Below are 20,598 nucleotides of genomic sequence, written 5' to 3'. Positions count from 1 at the left end.
TGGACACAGATAAATGTGGTGTTTTTAGAGCAGAGAGGAGTGCTGGCTCCCCCCAGTCAGACCCCCGGTGCCCAGGTGGGAGAGGCTGGTCTGAGGCTGTTGGGTGTAGCTGGATGGGCCTCAGGTGACTCTTCAGCCCCCAACTTGGTGTCTGAACTGTGTGTTATCCCAGAGCACAGAGCTGTGTCGAGGTGCAGGGGTAGCTGGGGCATGGGAAGCTCCAAGTACATGTTTGAGCTCTGAGGAGGGCGCTGGGCAAGGTGGGTGCTGTGGGAAACCTGACCCCACCTGCCTGTGTGGTAGGACCAGGCCCTGCCCCTGGACTGACTACGGGCAACCGCAAGGTGGAGCTGCAGCTTCAGCTGTGCAACAAGCTGGTGGCACTCCTGGCCACACTGGAGAAGCCCCAGGAGGGCTTGGAGTTTGCCTACATGGCCCTAGCACTCAGCATCACTCTGGGTAAGTCCCCTGAGCCCCCACCCTGCCAGGACCCACACTTTGCCAGAGCCCAGCCTCCAGGTCTGCAGGCCAGGAGCTGAAACAGCTGCTGGATTTTCCTGGTCTCCTGTCCAGGCAGGCAGATCTGCCCAACGGGCTTCCCCGTCCGGCTGTGGGGCACAGACCAAGGTCTCTCACGCAGTGCAGAGCTCCCTGCCTGCCTGAGCTCTGCTTCCTCTGCCTGTTCCTGTTGCTGACCACAAGGGCTGCCCAGTGTGCCCTCTGCCTTCCAGACATGCCAGGCATCTCGTTGGTCCCTGTGCCAGGCTGAGTGGCACATTCCCTTTCTCTTGTGCCCTTCCCACCATCATCAACCACACAGCTCTCTGGCTGATAAAATCCCAGTTCCCCTTACAGCAGTCTGCCCCTTAAGGCCGGGCATCCCTTGGTGCTGTGCCAGGGTCGTCTGTCCCCCTCCAGAGACAGGGAACCCTAGGCAGGCCACATGCCCCAGCGCCTTGTGCCCCGTGGCCCATTACACAGTAGGTGTGCAGCTGACTCCCCAAGGTAGGGGGCTCTGATCGTGCCACACCCAGGAGGAGTCGGATGTCACGTCTGTGGGTTGCCTGGAGCCGGGGAGCCCAGGAGCACCTGGACTGCATGGCTTTTGGGTTCTCCTGGTTAAAACCAGTGAGCAAAGGCAGGTGGCTCTGTGTAGACACAGAACTGGGCCATCCAAGTCCGACTTTCCAAAGCCTCACAGTAGACAGGGGCAGGCCTTATTAGTTCTGCTTTGCACATGGGAAAGTGAGTCTGGGAACCTGGAAGGGACAGCCAGAGCTGCCCAGGTGACCACAGGTGCCTGGAGGCAAGCCAGGCATGCAGCCCCGGGGTCTGCATACCTGCTCCTGAGGGGCCTGAGCCCTCCCTGCCCCAGGGAGCCACGTCCTCACACCTGCACCTTTGGCCTGCACCCAGGGGACCAGTGAACGAGCGCATGGCCTACCACGGCTGGCCGCCCTGCACCACCGGCTGGGCCATGGCAAGCTGGTGGAGCACTTCTACCTCAAGGCCCTGTAGCTCTGCAACTCACCGCTGGAGTTCGACGAGGAGACCGTCTACTACGTGAACATGTATCTGGTTCTCGGTGACATCATCTTCTATGACCTGAAGGTAGGTGGCAGAGGTAGGGCACGGGGTGTTCCCAGACCCCTTGGAGTGGGATCTCCACCCACACCCCAGAGGCCTGGGTTCCAGCCTTCCTTAGGAATGGCCCAGTGGCCTCCCTGGAGCTCTGCACCCAGCTGGTGGAGCCGGCAAGGTTAGCAGATACAACCAAGCTCCCAAGATGGCCAGGCCCCACCCTCAAGAACTCAGTCTCAGCCAGGGAGGCTGACACATGAGTGGGCAATGGTGGCCTCTGGGTAAAGGAGGAGGATTGTAGTCAGGGGGGCCCTCCTGGAGGAGGTGACACCAAACTGAGTCTTGACAGTCAAGTGTCAAGTTGCATTTAACAAAGAAAACAGGGTTGGGAGAAGGACATTTCAGAGGACGGCATCATCCTCACATTGAATCCACGTTGCAAGATCCAACCCAAATCCTGGCGCCTCCTCTAGGAAGCCTGCCCAGGGTGCCAGCCTGCACTGAGTAACTCCTTCCTGGAGTCCCGAGACACTTTGAATCTTCACACCACCCAGGAAGGGTTGGGTGGGACCCCAGTGTCTTACCATTGGGTTCACAGACAGGGAAACCCCAGCTTAGGGCAGGTGTAGTGGGGCGGGGGCCCAGCCAGCCAGGCTGAGACCTTGCTGGGTCGGGTCTGTCTTGAGGGGAGGTGCTGTGCTCCCTCTGCCCCCAGCCCTGCAGGGGTAGAGAGCTGGGACTGGCAGACTCAGACCTGGGGTGTCTCCACCCCTCTGCCCAGCAGGCACCACCCCTCCTCAGCATCGCACCGGCACCTCGTCAGTGCTCCTTAGGGGCTGAGAGGCCAGGGCACTCCAGTCCAGGGGCCAAAATCTTGGGGGCCTTAGAACAACATGAGGAGCTGGGGCAGCCCTAAGACCCTGCCCCGTATCCCCCACCACAGGCTTGGGGCTGCCCGGGAGGCCCTTGCCCAGTGCTGGCGACACCTGGTGATCAGAAGTGGTCCCTGTGGCCTCCCAAGTCCCAGCCAGACAGGGAGGTGCCAAGTGTCAGACCCAGAGGGACACTGCTCACTGCCCAGGGTCTCTCCTGGGACCCAAGGGGACCGACCTCCCAGAAGAGGCCTTTATCTCACTTGGTCAAGCCTGCCGCCCACTCCCCCTGTCCAGGAGAAAGGAAAGGGCCAAGTAGTACCTGAAAGGCCAAAGTCCACGGTTGGGGTCGAGGGGCAGAGGCCTCCTTCACCTCCTTCCCATGCACAGCCCTCTGGGCCTCATCGTGACTATGCTGTCAGCGCAGGCCAGCTTCCCACAGGGAGGCCCCCTCAGAATTCCCCAAGGGCGGCTGTCTTTCCAAGGCTACACCCTCCTCCTTGTATAGGAGACCCTGGACCCAGGGCCCAGAGGAGTGGGAGAAAAAGCCGGGCTGCATGGGGCCTGGAAGGCTGGCAGAGAAGCAGAGGTAAATGGGCATCTTTGCCGATTGCCTCTAAAATGGGGTCCCCTTTAGTCTACACGTGAGAGTGAGCCCTGGAATAGGGTGGATTAGATGTGTCCTGGCTCAGCCTGCTGCTCATTAGCTGCTTCACACACTACAGGCACATGGAAATGCACACGCAAATGCACATGCACACACAGGCGCCCACACACAGACACGTGCACACACACAGGCACACAAACACGCACAGGCACACACACAAGCACACGCAGAGACATATGCTTTGGCTGGCTCCTTCCTGTTTAGTTGGGAAGCCCCCACCCCTTCAGGAAGCCTTTGCCTTCCACCCCCGGCTGAGTCTGGGGTCTCCTGGGCTTCCCTCTGCCACAGCCCGGGCCACCCTGTGTGGTCAGTGTTCACTCCCAGGTCCCTCAGACTGGGATCAAGGACGTTAGGCTCAGCCACACACCCAGCACAGAGTCCAGTGTTCGGCTGGGCGGGGGCCATTGGATGAGCAGTGGCGGTGACTCGGGACCTTCTCACGCCCCTGCTCTGTGTGTGGGGCGGGGCAGTGAGGGAATGGACTGCTGCATCTTGGACTTTCTCATTGGCCCTGGGAGCCATCTTGAGATGGCAAAGAGGAACAGGCCAGGCATGGGTCTTAGAGAGGTCCCTTGGGTGACCCCCATGTGGAAGAGGTGCCAGGTGGGGGATGGGAGGGTCAAGGAGGAGGTCTGGGAAACGGCATCCCAACCCAGGGATGGTGAGTTTGAGCCAAAGATGCATTGAAAACAGGAGTGGATGTCTGGGGAGTCACACTCCATCAATATTTCAGGGAACATTGCCAGAGAGGACACCTGTGAGATGGTTTTGTACCTGGCCTGTCCCGTGGAGGGCCTGGAAATGGTCAGCATGGACAGGGGCCAGAGGGGAGCCTGGGTCACTCAACGCTGTGCCCCTGCTGTGGCTTGGAGCCACGAGTCCTGCATGGAACTGTCAGAGCAGGCAGGATCTGCCCTGACCTCAGCCCATGGGGAAAGCAGCCACTGCCTACAGAGAGGGTGGGACTGGGGCAGGAGGCTTGGGGTGAGTGGGGCGTAGGGACACTCAGGAAGGCTTCCAGGGGTGTCAGGGTCATCCCCACCTCCTGCAGCTGAGACCACAGCAGTGTCACAGGCTTCGGGGCTCATGGGGTGAGCCAGCATTGGCTGGACATGTGGAATGACCTGGAGACAGGAACGGCCTCTGGGAAGACGGGCTCCGAGTCCCCCTTTTGCTGAGCATGGCCTGTCCCCTTCAGGACCCGTTTGATGCAGCCGGGTACTACCAGCTGGCCCTGGCAGCCGCCATGGACCTGGGCAACAAGAAGGGCACAGCTGAAGACCTACACGCAGCCGGCCACCATCTCCCACAACTACCTCCTGGACTGTGAGAAGTTTATCCTCTTCTACCAGAAGGCCAGGACCTTCACCACAGAGCTCAACATCTGCAGGGTCAACCTACCTCCTCTGCCACTCTGCGGGTGGGCCCCCTGGTTGGCCCTCAGCCACCCTCGCTGAGGACAGCATACAAGGGAATGGGTTTTGTGCAAGGAGGATGGTCTCCTGCCTCTCCTGGTGTCTCCGTGGCTCATTTTCTGGGAAATGGAGGCATGAAAGCAGGGTTCAAATAGCAATAAATGTTTTTTTTGCAATAACATACCGAAGTCCCCAGGGCATCCTTCTCTGTGTGCTTCCTGGGCTGTGTCTACGGGCCAGCTCCTTCCCTGGTGACAGCTCTCTGATCTTGGGGATGAGAAGGACCCTGAGTCCAACAGACCTGGCCAGGTCACCATGAGCCTCGGTTTCCTCGGCGGCCAGACGGGAGATGGTGGTGGAACTCCCTGGGCAGCTCCCTGCTCTCCCTGCTCAGAGCTCTTACTGTACGTCTCGTGCCGCCGTTGCCTTTAACCTTCAGGCCACTGTGATCGGATGTGGGGGCTGCTAGTGTCCCTGTTCACCATTGAAGAAATAGAGGCACAGAGAGGTTAGGTGTCTGGTCCACCGTCACACAGCAGGTAGGGGCAGAGACGCAGAGCCCAGTACACTGACCACCACACCACCCTGCCAGCCTGTAGCCTGGATGGTGTCCCCCATTGGGACCCAAAGTCAGCTCCTGGACCTCTCTTGTGGTGTCAGGAGAGCCACAGGCCAGTGAGGGTGGCGAAGGGGATCCCTCACTCAGTGTCCTCTGCTCTCAGATTTGGTTGGGCCGAGCCTGGCCAGTCCCACCTCTGGCCACTGGTCAGCCCTGCAGGAAGTGAGATGCAGGGATCTCCGCCTGTGTAGACGCTGCTACCCAGTATTGAAAGCCTTATCTGGGCTGACCCCAGCCATCCCCACATGCCCCTCCCCTTCCGGCCCCTGGCCCTCATCCTAGTCCCAGGAATCCCAGGTTTTCCTTCTTGGAATCTCTTGGCCCCAGGGAACACGGCTCACACGGTCTCTTTGCCAGTTTACGCAAGAAAACCGAGGTTCAGAGACTATGGGTGTCCCACGTGATTCTCACATACACTGCACTCTCCCAGGCCCCTTTTTTACACACTTTAAATGAGGTGACTTTCACATCGCATGCAATTAACTATTTCAACGCAATTAATGTGGTGGCATTTGTGCATTCACAGTCCTGTGCAACCACTCTCGCCATCTAGTTTCAAAATGTATTCATCTCCCCAGAAGAAACCTCCCATCCTCACTAAGCAGTTACCCCTTCTTGGTATCCCCCAAGCCCCTCGTTTAACGGAAGGGGAAACTGAGGTCCGGAGAGAGACTTGCCAGTGGGCGGAGCTCTGATAATAAGGAATCAGGCACCCATCTGCTGGTTCAGTCCTGGGTTGGTTTCCACCCAGCAGAGGTGACAGAATCAAGAGGTTCTGGGACCCCATGCTTGCAGCCAGAGCCCTACCCTGAGCCTCCCCACCAGGGGGCAGCAGAGAGCTTTCCAGAACCGGCCGTGCGGCTGGCGGGAAGCAGCAGCTCAGAGCTGCTGACAAACCTCATGTAGACCCCAGATCGCCGTCTCTGTGGGTTGGGCTTGGGAATTGGAGAGGAGGCTGCATGATTGGAAACGTGAAGACAGCACGGCCTGGCTGGAGCAGCTGGAAGCGCCGTCACGTTGACTGAGGACACAGACCTCCTGCCTACTGGGCCGGGCCTGCAGCCATTCTTCTCGGGGTGGGGCCCCCAGGTCCGGGTTGCTCTTGGTCCCCGACCTGCCTCAGAGCCTGGGGAGCTTTGGAACTCTGCCTCCCCATCTCCACCCACCCTGACTGGTGCCATGAGGGGCCTGGATCCTGGGATCCTGTTCCTCTTGGGCAGCAGAGAGTGGGGGACCAGAGGAGATGATGGGTCTTCAAGCCCCACATTCAAACCCCAGCCCACCACTGACAGTCTGGGGGTTCGGGATGAGGGAGTTGATGTCTCTGAGCCCCAGTTTTGCCATCACTAAAATGAGGCCGACATACTGGGGCAGAGTGCCAGTCCCCGGGCTAACAGAGACCTGTTTCCTACTGAAAATACCTCTTACTTCTAGGAACAGCTCCAACAACCACACTAGAGAACACTCTACCCAGGCCAACTTGTCAGAGGCACGTGAACCAGAGCGACTCCATCTTGAATGGGGGCTGGGTAAAGGGATGCTGAGACCTACTAGGCCGCATTCCCAGGAGGCTAGGCATTCTTAGTCACAGGATGAGATAGGAAGTCGGCACAAGATACAGGTCATAAAGACCTTGCTGATAAAGCAGTTTGCAGTAAAGTCGGCCAAAGCCCACCAAACCCAAGATGGCCACGAGAGTGACCTCTGATTGTCCTCACGGCTCATTATATGCTAATTATAATGCATTAGCTGCTACAAGACACTCCCACCAGCGCCACGACAGTTTACAGATGCCATGGCAACATCTGGAGGTTACCCTACGTGGTCTCAGAAGGGAGGGCAGAAACTCTCAGTTCTGTGAATTGCGCACCCCTTTCCTGGAACACTCATGAATAGTCCAAAACTTGTTTAGCGTATGATCAAGAAATAACCATGAAAATAGGCAACCAGCAGCCTTTGGCACCACTCTGCCTATGGAGCAGCCATTCTTTCTTTTCTCTTTTTTTTTTTTTTTTTTTTTTTTGAGATGGAGTCTTGCTCTGTTGGCCGAACTAGAATGCAGTGACATGATCTTGGCTCACTACAACCTCCACCTCTTGGGTTCAAGCGATTTTCCTGCTTCAGTCTTCCTAGTAGCTGGGATTACAGGCACCTGCCACCACGCCCAGTTAATTTTTTGTATTTTAATGGGGACAGGGTTTTGCCATGTTGGACCAGGCTGGTCTCGAACTTCTCACCTCAGGTGATCCACCTTCCTCGGCATCCCAAAGTTATAGGATTACAGGAGTGAGCCGCTGCGCCCAGCCAGAGTAGCCATTCTTTTATTCCTTTTCTTTCCTAATAAACTTGCTTTCACTTTATGGACTCGCCCCGAATTCTTTCTTCTGTGAGATCCAGGAAACCTCTCTTGAAGTCTGGATCGGAACCGCTTTCCAGTAACAAACTTGCTTAACCTCTCAGACCCTTCGTCTCTTCATCTGTAACCAAAGACAAAGCCTCCCACGAGGTTCCAAAAGTGTGGAGAGAATGCATGGGAAACGAGGGGCACAGAGTTGGTGTGCAGAACCATATCACAGACTGGGTGTCAAGCCACTGTCATACTGGAAGTAATATCATGCTCTCCCCCACAAGTTATGAGGAACAATATCATAGGGGGGTGTGTACCTTCTCCGGTAGTGGGAGTAGTATCATCATCTCTTCCTTTAGATGACAGAAACAATATCACAGGTGGGTATACACCCCGTGTGTTTTTGGAAGCAATGTCATTCTCTCTTCTTCTAGGTTTTACGATTCATATCACAGGTGGGGTGTACACCCCTTAGTATATTGGATGGCGTCTCATCCTCTTTCAACCTGTATCTTTAGAACAATATCCCATGGGGGTTGTATATCTCTTCAATATTGTTAGTAATACCATCTTCTCCTTTCCTGGATATAAGAAACAATATCACAGGAGGTGTGTACACCCCTTGCAATGTTGGTAGTAATATCATCTCTCCCCTGTGGTTATTAAGGACAAAATCCCAGGGTGGCTGTACGGTTCCTACTTTATTGGGAGTAATATCATCCATTCACCCCCTGGATATCAGGAACCATATCACAGAAGAGGTGTCCACCCCCTTCGATATTATCACCCATGTCATATTCTTCCCGCCTGGATATTAGGAACGATACCCCGGGGTTGGGGGCGGTGTACACCCACTGCGATATCGAAAGTAAAATCAGCCTCTTTCCCGCTGGATATTAGGAACTCTATCACAGGTGTGGGCGCACCTTCTGGGATATTGGGAGTACTATCAGCCTCCACACTGCTGCATATTAGGAACAACATACAGGGGGCAGGGTGGTTACACCCCCTGTGATATTGAGAGCAATATTCTGGTCTTACCCCTGTACATTAGAAACTACATCACAGGGGTCTGTACACCTTCAACGATATTGGGATTCATGTTATCCTCTCTCCCACTGAATGTCAAAAACGATATCACATAAAGGTGTACACCCCCTGCGATATGGCCAGTAACATCATCGTCTCTACCTTTGGATACTAGGAACAACATCACGGAAGGTGTGTACACTCCACTGCAATATTGGGCATAATGTTATCCTCTCTTCCCCTGGATATTAGAAACGATATCCCTGGTGGAGGGAGATGGAGTACATTAAGAACAACATCACTGGCTGGGTGTACTCCCCCTGCGATATTGGGTGTAGTATCATCCTCTCTTCCCTAGGATATTAAGAATAATATCACAGGAGGGGTATACAGCCACAGTCCCTGTGTTATTGGGAGTAATAGTGTCTTCTCCCACTCTAGATATAAGGAAAAATATCCCAGGGTTTGTGTACATCCCTTGTGATATTGAGTATATTGTCATCGTCACCCAACATGGATATTGGGTGCAGTGTCTCAGGGGGGTGTACACCTTCTTCGATATTGGGAGTAATATCATCCCCTCCCCACAGGATCGTAGGCTAAATATCGAAGGGGTTTTACCACTCGTGCGATATGGGCAGTAATATCATGCTATCCCCACCTGGATGTTAGGAACTATATCACAGGCGGCTATACACTTCTTGGCATATTGGGAGTCTTATCATCCTCTCCCATCTTGGATATTATGAAAAATATTAGAAACGAGGTGTACACCTGCTGAGATATTGAGAGTAATATTATGCTCTCCTCTTTGGGATATTAGGAACAATATCGCAGGAGGTGTGTGCAAACCCTGCGATATTGGGAGTAATATCATTCTCTCCCCTTGAATATAAGAAACAATATCACAGGAGGATGTACTCCCCCTGTGATACTAGGAGTCATATCATGTTGTTTGGAACAATAGCACAGTGGGTGTGTAAAATTCCTGCGATATTGCCACTAGTATTATCTTCTCCATCCCAGGATATAAGGAACAATATCACAAGGTGATGTACACCCCTGTGATATTGGGGGTAATATCTTCCTCTTCCCTGCTGGCTTTTACTAATATCTTCCTCTCCCCGGCTGGATGTGAGGGAAAATATCACAGTGGAGATCCACGCCCCTTGCGATATTGGGAGTAATATCATCCTCTCGTACCCTAGATAGAAGGAACAAGATGATCGAAAGGATGTACACACACTGCGGTAGTTTCAATAATGTCATCCTCTACCCTCTGGTTATTAGGAAAAACATCATAGAGGAATGTACACTTTCTGCAATATTGGGAGTAATATCATCTTCTCCCTGCCGGATATGAGGAACAAGCCTATTAATTATTAATAAATATAATAAAAATTAGTAATCATCGACATTAATAATGACAAAGATACTAAATATTAATACTGATTCAGAATATTAACGATGAGTATTAATATTAACACTATTAATAAAATAATGATATCAACAATTAATCTTACTTAAATCAATACTAAGTGATGCTGGCAAAAAAAAATATTAAAAATTAGTAACATTAATAAATGATATAATTATTAAAAATTAATTTTTGTCATCCATCATCTATTTAAAATAATTATCCATATTGTAAAATATTAATTAATAGTATTATTGATAATTATGACAATCGATTCTTGATGTTTAAGAATTATATCACTGTTTCCTGAGCAATACACTGAAGGTGTACACCCGTCTGTGAAAGAGTTCATTATTTCCAGAGGGGGAGACGATATTACTCACAATATCTTAAACAGGCTATGAGTCCACCATGGCTCCCAATAGCTAAGGGGAGGAGAAGGGGTGGCTATTGGGCCCCACCTCGCGGGGCCTCTGCAAAGCCTCTACCTGGGCTTCAGCTCCCACCCCGGCACCCTCCAATCTTTTCACACAGACTGGAGAGCTATCTATAAAAAACATTCATCTGATCCATTGAAAACTCTTTGCTCACTTGAAGTACACGTCAAGCCTTTCTCGAGGTTCCCTGCTCCGCCTGGTTCTGACACCAGGTCCCGCTCTAGCTCCAGCCACCCCAGGTCCTCCTGGGGCCTCTGGATATGCTGGCCGCTGTGTGCATCACATTCAGGCACAGTGATGGGCGGCAGACCGACCCCCAAAGGAATCCCGGTCCCAATCCCTGGAACCTGGGACTGTTCCCTCATGCGGTGATAAAGGTGAATTCTGAGGACAACCCAGGTGGGCCCTAAGTGCCACGACCTGCATCGGCAGATGAGGGGTGCAGAGGCTGAAGGCCCTGGAGCAGGATGCTGCACACCCACATGGGAGGAGGCGGCGCCAGGGAACAAGGCGTGCAAGGCCCGCAGCTCTGCGCACCTGAATGGGCCACGAGGGCCTCTCCTGGAGCAAACACTCTGGTCTCAGTCCATGGCTCCTGCCCTCCAGAGCTGTGGGAGAGTGAGTATTATTTTCCAGCCCCAGGTGTGTGGTCAGGGTCTCAGCGGCCACGGGACACACACAGGCACCTTCCTCAGCTCTCACCCAGAGGGAAATGTCATTTCCTCAGGAAAACGCCGCCTGGTTTCTAGGAGTGCAAAGTTCCCTCTGTCAGGGGCTCTCGGGGCACCCCATGTCCTCTCTTCATAGAAATCACCCCGGTGTCTCTCCCTGCAGTTACCTCGTGGTTATTTCACTTGCAGTCCGCACTAGGCTGCAAATTCCATGAGGGCAGGAACTGTGGGCTGGGCTTACACCACTGCACCATCAACAGGACCCGGCCGAGCCCAAACAGCAGGCGCTCAAGAAATACTTGTCTCTGAATGACATAAGCACAGTATTCCTCAGCCAGTCGTCTGTCCGTCCGTCCGTCCGTCCGTCCGTCCTGGTCAAGGGCTGATCCTGCAGGATTCCCTAACCGGCCTCCATGGGACTCAGCCAAGAGTAAAAACATGAAGTGGGGGTGTGGACTTGAGACTGGGAGCCACATGAGAGTCTGTGCATGAAAGTTTAACACCCACTGGGAAATTTTCACTTGAGTACCTCGGATGAAATTTAAAAGCGCACTTTGTTGAATAAACATAGGCTTGATTCAACCATTCCAACCTATACTTCGTTTTTTGACAGATTCTTTTCTTCCCAAAATAATTGGTTGATGTATTCAAAACTGAATACGGGCTCTAGTTAGAGGGCCACTTTGCATTGTGTAGAAGCCGAGATGGGGAGAGAAACAGGCAATGGGAAGAATTCCCGTCTTTGTGCTTAGGAAGGACGGAGGACAGAAACCCGTCAAGGGTCCAAAGAGCCCACAACTGCCTTCTTGAAGGGCCAGTGTAGAATTCTGAGGGTTTCACTGTTCCACCTGTACTGGGTGGGTCTCTAATTGCGATCTAAGACTTAAGATGCCGTAAGGCTTTAAGACTTGCCCTTTGTCTTAGAGAATCCTGGGCATGGGAAGGAAAATGTGGGTGGGGCATCAGGATCCTCAGAGGCACAAAGCCTCATGGGTTATTTTTCCAACTGAATCTCCCCCGCAGCCCATCCTGAGGTGGGGAATTACTGTCACTCATTCAAAGAATGACATCCATTGCTTAATAGCAAAAGAATTCTGCAGGCAAAGCAGCTCTCCCAAGAGGCTGATTTGTGCCCAAGAGTGTCTACGTTCTGGTCCCGCCAGGCTGCTGCTGTGGGTGCGTGGAACAGCGCAGCCCTGACACCTGAGCCACGCCCACGACCGTGTGCTCCTCTCAGTGTAAACGCAGTGACAGCTGGGATGGAAGAATCCGCCTTTGCTGGAGCTTAGATACAGCTTTCCTGAACTCTCTCCTCATTACCTAGATGGCATCTGAAGCCTGAATTAGCTTCTAAAAATAGCAAGTCACTCCAGCCGTGACTCGGGCAATTAGTCAAAGTAGCACTGACAAGAAAAAGGCCAATCCCAAGCATGGCCCTGCGTGGACAGCAGCTGTGAGTGGCACTCGTCAGGCAGAGCCTGTGACCTCAGCCATTCTTGCCACACAATGGGATGCGCCTGGCAGATACAACCCCCTGAAAGGGCACACACACGATCCTGCTAGGAAATTCCCCAAGGAGTCCCATGGGAGCGAGAGCCCCAGGCTACAGTTCAAACATCACCAGCACTTTGCTCTGTGGGTGTAAAGAACTATAAATTGGTGGTGAAAGATAAGGTGGCGTTTGCTACAGCGTTAAGGTAGAAAAAAGCCACTGACTTCTCTGTGAGAACCACCTTGCTCTGTGAATCTGCAGGGAGACCAGTTTTCCCATGACTGGTATCCCTCACGACAGCCGAGCCTCTACTGAAGTCGGTGGCCAGACGGGGCAGGGGGTGGGGGTCCCGCCCCTGCTACAGCAAGGGACCTGCAGCAAAGCACAGCCGCTGGCCGGGGTAGTGCTGCGCCGCATGTGTGGACATCTACAAGGTGCTAAAGGAGAGCGAAGCCAGCGATGGCTGGAACCCAATGGCATTCAATGAACAGGGGTCAAGCACGGGGCCCAAGAAAGTCCAGGGAACGAGTCGGGGCCAGCCTCTGCAAGGGAACTGGGCCAGCACAGCACCAGGGAACGCAACAAGGAGAAGTCCAGGAGAGAGATGGCCCTCAGCTCGAGTGTGCGGCACAGGAGGCTGCAGCCGACCTCACGGCCCCTCTGCTCCCTTCCCTGCACTGGAAGTCAGTTCTGAAGAACCCGGAACAGAACTGCTGTTTTCCGAGGTTCTGTGCCAAGCTGAACTAAGGAGTCTCCAACAGGGCTGGGAGTTTTCACCGCAAACTCCGGAGGTGGTTTGGACGTGAACATCTAAGGTAAAGGCCAGCGGCTGCTCTTCAGAAGGCACCAGGCAGCCAAGCCACTGATACGACCCTACTTGCCAAGATGGCCACCGTCCCGTCTGCAGCTGAGTGAGGACCCTCTCTGCAGCAAAGGCCTGTGGAACTCCCACAGGTCCTCATGTCCAGTTCATGACCATAGAGGTGGGTCAGCTTATCAGGGACCGGAGGGGCCACCATGCGGGTGTCAGCACCACGCCCATGACCGGCAGGATCCACTCCTCCCAAAGCACATGTTGGTGAAGCTACCTGCCCAGGAGGGCTTGCTTTCAGCTCTCTCAAGAACCTCTCGTCTCACCAGGAAGGCTGTGGTTCCAGGCAGCGGCCCCCAGTGGACACGGCTGTGTCCCAGAGCTCGTACATACCAGGCACTCAAACCCCTTTCTGCAGGCTCCCACAGCTGGCCCTGCAGCCTCGCTAGTCAACGCAGGCAGGAGAGGCAGGCTCCAGAGAAATGGTGCTCACCGCTCCCCTAGTCTAGGTGCGATAGAGACAAGACCCTGAGAACTGAATATATCATCTCACTTTTAATCAATAAAGACAGATTCTCCCTAAGGCAGAGAAGCTACAAAATTTACCCTGTTCTGTCCAGTGTGACCGACATAAAGTCAAGCTAATAAAGAGTGGGGGTGGGGGGTGGAGAAGAGTAATAATAAATCTGGCTCATTCTTAGCACAGAAGAAACAAATTGCCAAAATAAGTGAAAGAAAGCAATGGGAGGAAACGGGGTTCTCTTACCCAGACAACAGCATTCAGGCCAGTGTCAGCGCCCAGGCTTATTTCTGTGCCCGGGACATTGTTGCTGATCGTGGCCGGCACCACACACAGGGGGATGCAAAGCTCCTGGCGGCGGCCTCACACCTCGGCCATGTCGCACGCGCTTTTGTAAGCCTGAAGCAGCAGGGCCAAGCGGTTAGCAGGGGGTGCCGCGTGCTCACCTGCCAGCCCCAGGGCCTGCGCTGCGGTCCAGGAAGGGACAGAAGGGGCCTGAATCACCAGGGGAAGCCGGTTCATGCGGGTCAAGGGGCCGAGGGGAGCTCTGGAGGCCGTGCGGTAGCAGGACAGGCCTCAGCGACACAGGGGGCTGCCTGGGCACAGCCCAGGTCCTCGTGAAAGGGGAGGCCTGCAGGCAGCACAGCAGGGTGGGTGTGAGGCAGGCAGCAGCGCAGGTTGTAGGCAGTGGCGAGTTAGTCACGAGCAGGACAGCTCAGCTCTCGGCATCTCATCGTGGGTAAGGGAGGCCAGGGCGATCAGCAGGTTGAAAGGCAAAGCCAGTCCTATAGCTTTCTGCAGGCAGGCCACGACCAGTGGGATGGGGCCCACAGCTGTAAGGACCACACCAAGTGACAGCCTTCATCGTGCAGAGGCAGCCTCCACACTCAGGCAGGGAAGGAGGCATGCAGCTGGATTACCGGTGGGCCACACTCAGCCCCACGCCACATCTCTGCTCACCAGCAGGAAGCCACACACAAAGCCACACAGGCGAGCAAGAGCCCGAGTTGCTGCTCTGGGGTTCCACTGGGAAATGGGTTCTGGTGTCAAAAAGGGGAGCGGTTCCGAAGCCCATGTGCACCGGGGTTTTCCAGACTCCACCTCAACGTGATAACCAAGGTAACAGCAGGACAGGTCTACACGCTCACTGTTCCCACCTCCAAGCGGCCCCACACAGCAAAGTATTTTTGTCATCCACTTGGCGGCAAAACCAACTGTTTATGGACTTGGACTTGTCCCGCTTACTGTGAATATCCCCACATCTGCTGCAGAAATGCTACTGTTGGGACGCAGGGCCGGGCCCACATTGCCCCAGGAGAGTTGAACAGTGAGTGACCCAGGCTCTGCAGCCCTGGTGCAACCCGAAGCATTGTGGGCCGAGGGCTTCGGACAGTGGGTGGAGATCTGTGGCAGATGAGTTCACAGCGTGGTGGGTAGGAGGGTAAGGTGGATGGGTCAGTGCTGGGCGACCACGAGGTGAGCTGTGAGCAGGGTCCCCCACACCCCATGGCATGGCCTCCACGTCCTCCCAGGCCCAGAACATGCCCAGCTCTTGGGCTGCTCTGTACAGGCTCTGCCTTGCAGGCTCTGGCCATGGCAGTTTGTGCAGGACTTCCATCCAAATGCCAGCCTGCTTGCCAGCCAGAAACACTCATCTGGGGGATACTCCCTGGTCTGGTGCCCAGGATGTGGCCCCGTCAGCACCACCAACCATGTGGGGGGCTCCTTAGGCTTTTCAGACAGGTGATGTCACTCCTTTCCTGGGGAATACCCTAGCTCAGGACTGACCAAGACTGGCTGCGGGGAGCTGGTTGCGTCTCCAAGAAGCCCTCACCGGAAGCCGGAGGGTGTGTGTAACCTGGTGCCTGAGGCACACAAGAGGGCAGGTGGAGGAGGTCTCGGCTCCTTAACTCCACATTGAAATCTGTGGGAATGGCCACATTGCTGCAAATCCTCTCTCCCCTCTTCCCTATCGCTCCTCTTCTCCTTCCTTCAGTCTCCAAAAAAGGAGAGGGAAGCTTCAAGACAGGGGAGACCCTGCCCAGAAAAGCATAAAACTCTCAAGACCGAACACAGCCGGGCCCCTGGGTCCGTGGTGGGGCCACTATGACAAGGAATTACTCACAAGGCTGTGGTCACCGTCACCTTCGTGACACCTGACAGCAGCGTGGCACCCACCTACTGTGTTTCTGATGTGACCTGATCAAGCTTACAGGACAGAGTAATGCACCAGCCAGTGCTAGGGAATGAAAGGAGTCCAACAGAAACACCCTGCAGCCATATCCTGAGAATGTGTAACACCTGCTCTGAGGTATTTCATTCATTCTGTTCTGCCCGGAAGACCCACTCACCAGCACCGCATAGATTCTGAGGGGTTGTGGCGTCATCTAAGCATCAATGCTGGCAAGAAGGAAATCACGATTGAGGATGATGACTTCACCACATCAGATCCGCCCAGGGCTGCGTCCTGGGCACAACACAGCCACATCCTGAGCCAGACTCCTACTATGGAGCCCGCCCTGTGCTTGGAGAGACATTCCGCAGCGTCCCTTGCCTCCAGCCCCAGAGGCTGGGAGCATCCCTTCTCCCAGTTCTAACCAGAAACCTCCCTGGACGGTGCAAACATCCCCTGGGGCACAATCACCCCATGAGAATCACCGAATTTACTGAACAACTGGAGCCATCCACAGACCCCAAACATAAATGCTGCCCAGGGCCAGGCCATGAGTCACAGGGCACAGAGGGTGTGGCCAGACAGGGAAGAGACGCTCCCACCCATCCTCAGCCTCTGACGGCTGCAGGACAGTGGCTGGAGCGACCCGGAGCCATCCACATCAAGTCGCCTCATGCCCTCATGTCCTGAGTTCGTCACCAGCTCCTGTTCTACAGCCAGACAAGCCCAGTTCAGACCCAAATCCAAACCTTCTCAGGATTCATCCTGTTTGGCCGTCAGTAAACAGGACTCTGGAGAAAACAGCTGCCATGTTCACATCTAGGTCCCTCTCCCTTCAGGGGTCCACAGAGGGACCCTCAGCAGCTTTCTCATCCCTGTCCTGGCTCCCGAGCAGCTGTTGCATTCGCCAGGGTGACCTTGATCGGCCGGCGTCACTCACCCATCACGAGACTAGAACCACAGCACTCCCAAGACAGCCTCATTTCTCGGAGCTCAGGATCAGAAGGGCAATGAGGACACACACATACACTTACCAAGGTGGCTGTGCCTGGCCAACGGGAGCCTCAACTAACTACACGCTCCAGTTCTTTCTCTATTGTAATCAGTTAACTTAAGGCCCAGCGCGGTGGCTCATCCCTGTAACCCCTGCACTTTCAGAGGCCAAGACAGGGGGACTGCTTGAGCCCAGAAGTTTGAGACCAGCCTGGGCAACACAGGGAGACCTCGTTTCTGTAGAAATAAAAAAAAATTAGATGCGCACAGTAGCATGCACGTGTAGTCCCAGCTACTCAGGAGGCTGAGGTGGGAGGATTGCCTAAGCCTAGGAGGTGGAGGCTGCAGTGAATCGTGATTGCACCACTCCATTCCAGCCTGGGAAACAGAGTGAGGACCTGTCTCAAAAAAAAAAAAAAAGAAAAAAGAAAAGAAAAGAAAGAAAATGAAATTTTTTAACCTAGCTTTGAGGAACTCGAATGAATGAAAAACTGAATTTAAAACAATCGCATAATAAATCACACAGTCCCTCCAAGGGAAGTCAAAGGGGGTGGAACTGATCATTTGTGGGGTGTTTGCCTCACGTATTTTGGTTTTCAAATTTTGACCCTACACATTTGTTACATATTTACAATCTGAAAAACAACAAATAGAAAGTTATTTATAGCGGAGGACCCTGGAATTAAAGAGAGATTTTTTTCATGCCTGAAAGTGTACATCACATGCCACAAGGACCTATGCTTTGTGTGGAAACTTGAAAATAAAAAAAGTCACAGGGAGCTCAACACCAGCTTTGTCCCACATCTTTCAGATGCTCAGCTAACTGCAGTGACTGCTCTCAAATTCTCCACCCATTCCCTCTGGGCAAGATCCAATTAGGTAACAATTAGGGAAAAAAGAAGCTTCAATCCCTCCCATTGCCCATCCAACTTTCACAGACCCAAAAATTCAGGTAAAGCTGGTGAAAGAGCAGGGAAAGCCATGCTGGAATCCCCTCTTTGAAACAAGACACTCATGTTCATGTTCCCAGCGCGAAGGTCAGCCCAGAGCCGGGCCCGCCCCGCAGCAGCAAAGCCGTGACACCCGTCACTGGGAAAACAGAAGCAACATCTAGGTCAGAGATTAGTGACTGCCAAAAATAAGGTGAAAGTTGCCCCCAAAGCCAGTGAACACGGGAAAACCTGGGCAGGTTTCCTTCGCAAAGAAAGTGAAGAGAGTTTAAGATGCTCAGAAAAGCAAGAAACGAGTGCTAAGCATTACTTACTATAGGTGCTGTATGTTAAATACTTTTTTTTATTTACCAGTGCCAGAAATAAGTTTCATGCCAAGGGTTTCCAAAAAAGAAAGAAAGAAAGAAAAACTGAAAAATATTCCTGAGAACTAAGTCGCACAAGAAAAATTAAAACTTGAGAATTAGTGAAAAATTTTAGACATTAAAATTAAAAAAAAATGAAATGCTTCCTGCATTAGGTACGCATCTTCAGACTCCCACGTGAATAGCCGGGAATGGCGGCACGTGCCTGTGGTCCCAGGTAATCGGGAGGCTGAGGTGGGAGGATCACCTGAGCCCAGGAGGTCGAAGCTGCAGTGAGCCGAGATCGCAACACTGCACTCAAGCCTGGGTGACAGAGTAAGACCTTGTCTCACAAAGAAACAAAACAAAACAAAACAAAAAACCAGAAGAATATATTTGTATGTTTTATTATTGTCTCTTGGCAAAATACTCAACTAGCCCCAATATTGCCTTAGATGTAACTTAACATCCCCAATTTACAAAGGGGAAAATGAGGTCAACAGCCAAGACCAAAGAGATAACAAGTGCAATGGTGCGTTCAGAACAATGACTACAATTATAAAATATTCGGTTCAATTTCTACCCTCAGCATCAAGGCAGGGGTTCATCATAATGGGTACTGGAGGCTTAAAGAAATGTAGGCTCAGCATTTACAGAGAGTGCGGCCCAGCCCTCCTCAGCACTGCAGGTACTCACGGGCACTCCCGGGGTATTGGCCACGCTACGTCCCCGCCGGTGGCCACACAGAAGAAGAGGCGGTAAAACTTTTTTGAGAATGAGATAAAAAATGTTCAGAGTCTAAAAACGTAATTTTCTGGGGGTGGGGGGAATAACGAGAAGCTCTCATTCATGGTATTTGTAAAAGGCTGTTTCTAGCGCACTGGTAGATAAAAAGGGCCGGGGCCCTCGGGTTAGCGTCAGCCGGCGCCCGCCTGGTGGGGCACACACGGACTTAGGTCGGTGATAGTGTTCAGGGCTGTGTCTGCCCCGATGCTGAAATCGGAACTCGGCACATTGTTGGACACAGTAGCGGGAACCATGATCGTGGGCACACAGAACTCGTGTTTCTCCCAGGGGACTGACAGTTCCAGGAGTCCCATCTAAATTGACCCAGTATCTGCAACGCTGGCTGCTCAGAGGCCCTGGTGTGGAAGGGCCAGGTCATCGCTTAGTCATATGGGGCACAAGCACGTCACTTGCCACTCCTATCTTTCTATTTCATCAAACCCTATTTTCTCCTGAACATTGATCATAGCAAAGTCATTAGCCTTCGAAACGTCAGCTTGCTTTGTTCAAGAAGTTTAAACACACGTAAGTCTTTCTTGCCATGCTCAACACACACCACCGGCCGTTTCCGAAGTCAGTGTTTCTGGAACAAAAGCCTTGGCCTGCCCCGTGAACGTTCACACTGAGCACACTGTCGCGAGGCTGCTTGGCCAGCCAACAGGGGCAGGAGAGAGCCACAGGTGCGGTGTGGGGGTCCCTGCAAAGGCGCCTCACTCCCTCAATCAAGGGCTGTGCCTTCTGCCAAGCCAGAGGCTTCCTCCCAGGGGAAGCGGCGTCTTCAGCTGCCACCGCACCGACTTCAGACGGCTCAGCCAACGGGGCAACAGATTCAACAGAGTTCCATGTTGTTAAAGGAAAACTTCTGTTACCAGACAACATTAATATCGGATTCAACGTAAAATAACCAACAAGGTTGTTTCCAAACCAACCTGCTACTAGTGCCTTATCCTTCAATGCTGCTTAAACACAGAGAAATATGAGGAAAAAAGAGCATGGCACTTACTTCTTAAAAAACAACACCTCTTCCAGGTTCATCTTACCCATATCATAAAGAGTTAGAACTGTGGATTCCCTACAGGAACGTGGAGTGGGGTGGATCCCCACGCTGACCCAGCCTCCCCACAGGTCAGTTACCCCCTACCACGGGGTTCACATCTCTCTAGGCCCTGTCATCTCAACAAGAAAAGGTGGCATCTCTGAGCTCTCTTCGCAGACCCGAACGGGAGCTAGAGAGAGACACAGACACACCCACAACTGTTTTAAAATCCTGAAATGCAATACATATTTAAGAACTTCATTATTAGCTTTTTAAAACAGTAAGAACAGAGTGAGCCTGGTTTTAACCTCTCTGCCACAATAACACCGTGTACATCTGTCTTTTCCTGTTTGTTCCTTCTCCAGCAGCTGCTGCCCGGCTGGCCAACTGCAGAAGAGCCTCGGGTACTCCGGGGGGAGGCGCTCGGTAAAAGCGTGA

General features: G+C 53.2%; 2 long non-coding RNA genes across 2 annotated transcripts in view; one reads left to right on the top strand and one right to left on the bottom strand.

The window, feature by feature from the left end:
• Positions 1-105: 105 nt before the first annotated feature.
• On the top strand, positions 106-4,423 carry LOC135970056 (uncharacterized). Its single transcript, XR_010585499.1, has 3 exons — positions 106-459; positions 1,417-1,611; positions 4,319-4,423. It is a non-coding gene; the product is annotated as an uncharacterized lncRNA (long non-coding RNA).
• Positions 4,424-4,454: 31 nt separating this feature from the next.
• Positions 4,455-20,598, bottom strand: part of LOC141409995 (uncharacterized) — a 32,643-nt gene continuing 16,499 nt past the window's right edge. The window contains exons 2-3 of the long non-coding RNA XR_012433176.1: positions 4,837-5,009; positions 4,455-4,654 (exon numbers count right to left, since the gene is read on the bottom strand). This is a non-coding gene — a long non-coding RNA (uncharacterized lncRNA). The remainder of the gene's footprint in view (positions 4,655-4,836; positions 5,010-20,598) is intronic.

Source organism: Macaca fascicularis, chromosome 3 (genome assembly GCF_037993035.2).
Source record: "Macaca fascicularis isolate 582-1 chromosome 3, T2T-MFA8v1.1".
Lineage (NCBI taxonomy): Eukaryota > Metazoa > Chordata > Mammalia > Primates > Cercopithecidae > Macaca > Macaca fascicularis.
Note: the sequence above shows the minus strand (reverse complement) of the source record. Positions and strands in the feature narration are given on the sequence as shown.